Source organism: Triticum urartu, chromosome 3A (genome assembly GCF_056163025.1).
Source record: "Triticum urartu cultivar PI428250 chromosome 3A, HENAU_Tu73, whole genome shotgun sequence".
Lineage (NCBI taxonomy): Eukaryota > Viridiplantae > Streptophyta > Magnoliopsida > Poales > Poaceae > Triticum > Triticum urartu.
The window spans coordinates 111,338,048-111,345,120 of NC_141875.1; positions in this window are offsets into that span (position 1 = coordinate 111,338,048).

Below are 7,073 nucleotides of genomic sequence, written 5' to 3' on the forward strand. Positions count from 1 at the left end.
AACCGCCCGTGTATTTATCTCTTCCCTCGCTCTCTCTGTGGAGCCGAGTAGGCCAACCTGCCAGTGCCTAAATTGGCGCACGCAACCCCATTATTGATGTACTGGTTTCGTAAGAGCGAACAAGCATTCACGTCTACTATACAAAATTGTAGATATGAGTTAGAAATGCTATGAAGAAGAATACAAATATTTGAATCCACTTTATGCCCAATTTCTCTCTCTAGGCCCTCCAAAAGTGCATCTCTACACGTTCTCGCATGTTACATCTAACAACTATGCAATACAACACTACTACTACACTCTAACACAATAAATCATATGTGTTTTTAGTTTTACTAGATCTCATATTGTTACTTCATTATTCAGTTGGCATACATTAAAATTGCCTTTGAGATGTATGGCTAGTATCATCTACCGCGCGGGAAAAATCCCGCCCTTTCCTGTTTAATCGGGTTTGTATTGATGGATCATGCGAAACAACAAAACTATAGTAGTACTGCAGTACAAGTAACAGTTCACTGGGCCGCCATGTTGTGTACTCCTCCGTCATAAGAGTGGAGTGCTCGCTTTCATAAATGTTCTAGTCCCTTTCGCCGACATGTGGGACATCAAGCATCCGGGTCCACGTGCTATACCGAAATAACAGTGCAGAGCAGCAGGGGTGAAGCACCCCAGTCATGGCGCCGGCGTAGTAATGAGCATGAGGTGTCAAATCACAAAGCTGCACCTTTCCTGCAGTTAAGTTGGAGGGACGAAGTAATAATGCTAAAAAAACAAGTTAGAGGGACGAAGCAGCCATCATTTCACTCGTTGCTGAATCCGCTTCTCCCTCATCTTCAAGTTAACCATGTGTTGCTTCTGTCGTTGTTCTGCCTCATATGGGACGCGGATCGGCTTGGTAAAGCACTGACACGTGGGACCGCATGTTAGCAAACCGCCAGGCCAACGTCCTCTAAAAATAAGAAACCTCCCCCGCCACCCACGCGGCAAAATCACCTCCATTTTACTAATCTTGATACTATAATTTTTTTAGATCAATATAATTGAGATTTGTATAGATAGCACACAGGAGCAAAACCAAGTGGTATGGTTAAGGGCATCCACAATGTGTAGCCAAATGTGAAAATAGCTTTTGGCATCGATGGGAACCATTGTGGACGGTGCTGCCAAAGCCAAAAAGATGGAACCGCGGCTCCCTAATTGATTGATTGAAGGAATATAAAAATGCAAGCTCTCTCCTCTTTCTCCCGTGCTTGGACGCATGTAGAGTATAGAGCACAGAGTATACTCCCATGTCCCTTCTATCACAAATCACAAAGCAATGAGGCGTCAAATCACAAAGCATGGATGAAGCAACCATCATTTCACTCTTCGCTGACTCCGCTTCTCCATCGTCTTCTTCGAGAAACCACCTTGCCGCACTAAGCTGGATGGACGATGCTATTGTGTAGTACTAGTACATTTACGTGTCCTTTGGGTCAACAGACTTCCTGGATGCAAATAAGGCGATTGTCTCAGCTTGCAGGCGGCACTTGCGAACGAGTTACTGTGGTCTCCCTCAATGGTGTTCTCCGTCGAACGCACTTCGCCAAATCACAACGTTCGAGATATCATCGACATCACCACAATGGGGAAGGAAGTCAAATAGTTAATACCTCCATTTTTTTGTACACAAGGCCAGTATATCAAAATTACAATTTGCAGAGGGCCACTAACACTAATCGAGGCAAAATTGATGGGGTTTGCCTCGTACTAGCAACCAAGGACATTAACATACCCTCATGCATGCGAAAGTGAGAAGGTTGGTTTGCATGGCGCTGCATTAATCAAGCGATGATGAGTGAGATGGTTAGCTCTTGGGGCATTGGAGAAAAAAATACACATTAATTGACATGTCAAACGAGGATTTGTATCGATCAATCCCGAGAAGGAAAACCCCGCCTTTATTTTTTAACACAAGTAGTACTCCTACGTGCGTACTTGTATCCTATTTGGGTCTAGGCCTTGCATTGTCATACTTCACCACACATTTTTGCCAAGCTTGCCTAAAGTTTTCAAAATGAAAAGGAGGCACACTTGCGCACAGCTATCACAGTCGCACCACACCCTCATACAGTCGCTCCTGCACGCCGCAAACCCAACCAAGGGAACACACCCTCCCTAACACATGCTACCACATGTGATCGAACCAAACTCAGCCATCCTACTGCTGACACATAATTTTCATTCATATAGTATGTTTATCCAACTGCGTGTTGGGGAAGATCCGTACGACCCGTGCGGCGGTCTGTTGGGGAAGAAGAAGAGGTGAGGAAGAAGGGTTAGGAGACGTAGGATATTCATCCAACCACCTGAAATGGTCGAGTGGCCCAAATGATGAAAGTCAGACAACTTGCATAAATATATGTTTTTACACAACAAAACATCCCTAAAAACAACAACATAAATAAAAACCATCACTGCTCGCTGAACGAGACGACCTCGTCGTCTTTGGCTGCTGGCGCGAACCAGACGTAGCTGCCGACGTGTGACTCCGCACTATGGTTGTCCTCGTCCTCCAGCTACTCGTTCACGCAGAGCGTACGGGTGCTCTTCACGGACGAGAGGACCGCTTGGTTCAAGTCCAGGACGTCCGGTTCCGCCTGCTGGAGGGCCATGATGGCAGCGGCATCCACGCGTTTTGCGTCGAGTTGAGCCACCGCTGCCAGGTTCAAGTCCAGGACATCTGGTTCCGCGTGCAGGAGGGCCTCGATGGCAGCAGCATCCGCGCGCTCTGTGTCGAGTTGAGCCTCCGCCACCCGGTTCAAGTCCAGGACGTCCGGTTCCGCCTGTAGGAGGGCCTCGATGGCAGCGGCATCCACGCGCTCCGCGTCAAGTTGAGCCTCCGCCGCCCGGTTCACATCCACGACATCCGGTTCCGCCTGCAGGAGGGCCTCGATGGCAGCAGCATGCGTGCGCTCCACGTTGAGTTGAGCCTTCGCCTCCCGGTCCTTCTTGTGTATCGCCAGGTTGAACCGCTGGCCCGCCTGCACCACAGGGGACTCAGACTCGGCACGAAGTCGACGTCCATCGTCTCATACGCATCGGGGGCGTTCTGCGCCGCAACCTCCACCATGAACATTGGATCGGCTTCCTCCTCCTCGGAGCTTGGCTCCAGAGAACTTGGGGATTGGTCCATCGCAAAGCGAGCTTGGGAACGGAGGTCTATGGTGCCGACCGCCGCCGTGATTTCCGCGCGGCGGTCCGGCGTCAGCATCTTGTAGTACGTGATCTTGCGGCGCACCAGGGCTTTCCGGCGAACTAGGGGAGGCTTGATGCGGGCTAGGGGATAGAAAGGTGGGGGAATGGGCTAGAGTGGAGGTGTGATTTTGGGGCAGTGGCTGGCCGAGCAGCGAAGGTTCTGGTGTGAATAGTGGTTTCAGTGACGACCGGTCAATCGGTTTTGATTGCACATCGCTCTTGTCGTGTTCGCGTTGAACCTCGGCATGCTGGACCCTCCATGTTGCACACCGAATGGAACACGCTTCGTCTTGAGGACCGTAGTTGAGAGCAAACCGACGTCCCTCCCCCTCCCCTACCTGCGTCATTTATACTACTACTCCCTCCATTTTATGCTAAGTAAATAAAAACAGAGGGAGTATACTACGGATGAGGATCCCTTGATGCGGCCGAACCTGCCATTGAGTAACTGATATGGGGGGCCTAGCAAGCATGGGGCCCGCCAGTCAGTGACCGAAAGGCAGGGTAAGGCAGGGACACCTATGTCGGAGGATCCACTTCCACTACTAGTACTAAAAAATGAGACCAACCCAAGGGCTAACCCCCGTTCGCATTTTTTATAGGAGAAACTCCGTGAGCAATACGCGTCTGAGCTGGGACTCGGATCAGGTGGGCTGGCAACAACCCCAGCTGCCCAGCCAATGGGTCGACGCCCCGTCCTCCTTCCACTACTAGTACTAGTACTATGAGCACTGCATTCTCTAATGCAGATGTTGTTAGTACTCCACTAGTACTATTGGACAGGGAGCTTAAAAAAGTTACTATTGGACTGGCTATATGTGGCGAAATCCTAGTAGGAAGAGCATGTGTGAGAACAAGCACATTCACGTGTTTGAAAACAAATTGGAAACCATCTCTGTTTGAATACAAATCTAGGAGTACGTATGAATCTAACAATATTGATTGGGCGTTGATGACCCACAAGTATATGGGATCAATTGTAGCTCTTTTCGATAAGTAAGAGTGTCGAACCCAATGAGGAGCAGAAAGAAATGACAAGTAGTTTTCAGCAAGGTAATCTCAGCAAGTGCTGAAATTGTAAGTAACATAGTAGTTTGATAACAAGATAATTTGTAACGAGCAAGTAACGATGATAGTAGCAAAAGTGCAGCAAGGTAGCCCAATCATGTTGAGGCAAAGGACGGGCCAAACGGTCTCTTATGATAAGCAAAGCGTTCTTGGGGGTACACGGGAACTTCATCTAGTCACTTTCACCATGTTGGTTCGATTTGTGTTCGCTACTTTGATAATTTGATATGTGGGTGGACCGGTGCTTAGGTGTTGTTCTTACTTGAACAAACCTCCTACTTATGATTAACCCTCCCGCAAGCATCCGCAGGTACGAGAAAAGTATTAAGAATAAATTCTAACCATAGCATTAAACTTTTAGGTCCAATCGGACGCTTATGGAATAGCGCATAAACTGGGGTTTAAGCTTCTATTACTCTCGCAACCCATCAACTAATTGCTACTCCACAATGCATTCCCTTAGGCCCAAATATGGTGAAGTGTCATGTAGTCGACCTTCACATGACACCACTAAGGGAATCACAACATACATACTATCAAAATATCGAACACGTATCAAGTTCACATGATTACTTGGAACATGATTTCTCACGTGACCTCAAGAACAAAAGTAACTACTCACAAATGATAATCATGCTCAAGATCAGAGGGGTATTAAATAGCATATTGGATCTGAACATATAATATTCCACCAAATAAACCATATAGTAATCAACTACAAGATGTAATCAACACTACTAGTCACCCACAAGAACCAATCTATAGTTCCAGTAACAAGATTGAACACAAGAGATGAACTAGGTTTTGAGATGAGATGATGATGTTGAAGATGTTGATGGATATTGCCCTCCCCAAGATGGGAGAGTTTTTGGTGATGATGATGACAATGATTTCCCCCTCCGGGAGGGAAGTTCCCCCGGCGGAATCGCTCCGACGGAGGGCAAAAGTGCTCCTGCCCAAGTTCCTCCTCGAGACGGTGGTGCTCCGTCCCAAAATTCCCCTCCTTATTTTTAGGTCAAAATGACTTATATACCAGAAGATGGGCACCGGTGGTGGGCCTGGGTGAGCACAACCCACTAGGGCGCACCTGGGCTCCCTGGCGCGCCCAGGTGGGTTGTGCCCACCTGGTGGGCCTCCTCTAATACTTATTTGCTCTAATATTCATCATATATTCCTTAAAGATTCTTCGTGAACTTTCAGCTTGTTTAGAGTTGTGCAGAATAGGTAGCCTGACGTAGCTTTTCCAGGTCCAGATTTTCAGCTGCCGGAATTCTCCCTCTTTGTGTGTACCTTGCAAATTATGAGAGAAAAGGCATTATAATTACTCCAAAAAGCATTATTATGTATAAAACATCATAGATAACAGTAGGAAAACATGATGCAAAATGGACGTATCATGCATTGTTGAATGTTAATACTTTTTTCTGTAAGTTTGATCAAAGTAGAGATACTTTGACTACACATAAAACTTATATGTAAACTAGAAAGGATCAGAGGGAGTATATTGTATGTTCAAAAGCGAAATGAACATTGAATACCCTTTATATATGATTTGCTAATGCTATGATCACCGGTTCAAAATTTTGAATCCACCTTAGGTATCACACATGCACCCACTCGTTCTCTCTCGGTTTCATCTCGGGGTCCGGAGATCGATTGAAAGAGGAGTAGGGTGGGTACAGTACGTTCATTTCGCTTTTGAACGTACAATATACTCCCTCCGATCCCCACAGACCCCCTCCCCCGCGGGTCATTTCTATCATAGAAACAGACCAAACCTTTATCTCATTGCACGACACGCAATTGATCTCTCAACATCAATCGATCTCGTCAAGATGTGTTAGGGCATGAAACGAATGGGATGTCAAAACTAAGACGGGAAGGGGCACGTAGTGGAGGCAAAGTGAAACTTTAAATGAACCGTTTGTCTGTATGCATGTCGGACAAATTACAACATTGGAAATACAAGCATGGTCTAGGCCCACATGCGAATGATACTCGGCGGAATGTTCAAATGAGGCATGCAAGAGGATGGACTCGACCGTAGGGCGGCATGATTGATGGAGAAGAGGGTTGGAGAGGAATGAGAAATAAGCAACGCCACATGATTATACTTGAATGGCTAACAATAAGTTGTCTCATTTTCCCTTCCGTCTTGGTCATGGAGTAAGATACTCCCTTCGTTTTTATTTACTCTACATATTAGGTTTGACTAAAGTCAGACCTCATAAAATTTGACCAAATTTATAGAAAAAATATGAACATTTACAATAGCAAATCTATATGATGTGAAAGTATATTCAATAATGAATATAATGGTATTGCTTTGTTATTGTGTATGTTATTATTTCTGTCTATAAACTTTGTCAAACTTTACAAAAGTTTGACTTTGAGCAAAGCTAAAATGCGGAGTAAATAAAAAGAGAGGGAGTACGCATGGACTAGTATAGTTACTATTGCCGGAACATGGTAAGCTGGACCCCTAAATGCGGGCACGGACCGGGCACACCTCAATTATTCCTTCAAACAGTCGGACACCAACATTAGCACACCATCCGGCTACTTAATCAAGTATTACACTTCACTAGTTGAAAAGCAAAAGGGTGGTACCATACCCAAAACCACCACACTTGGGGCTAGTGTAACAACTTGGTACTGTACCACATTTGAACCAGGGCACAAAAACAACATGTTCTACGCCTAATGCGCAAGGCGGAGCACTGACACTCGAATTTGGCCGGGAAAACAGGGAAACCGACATGTGG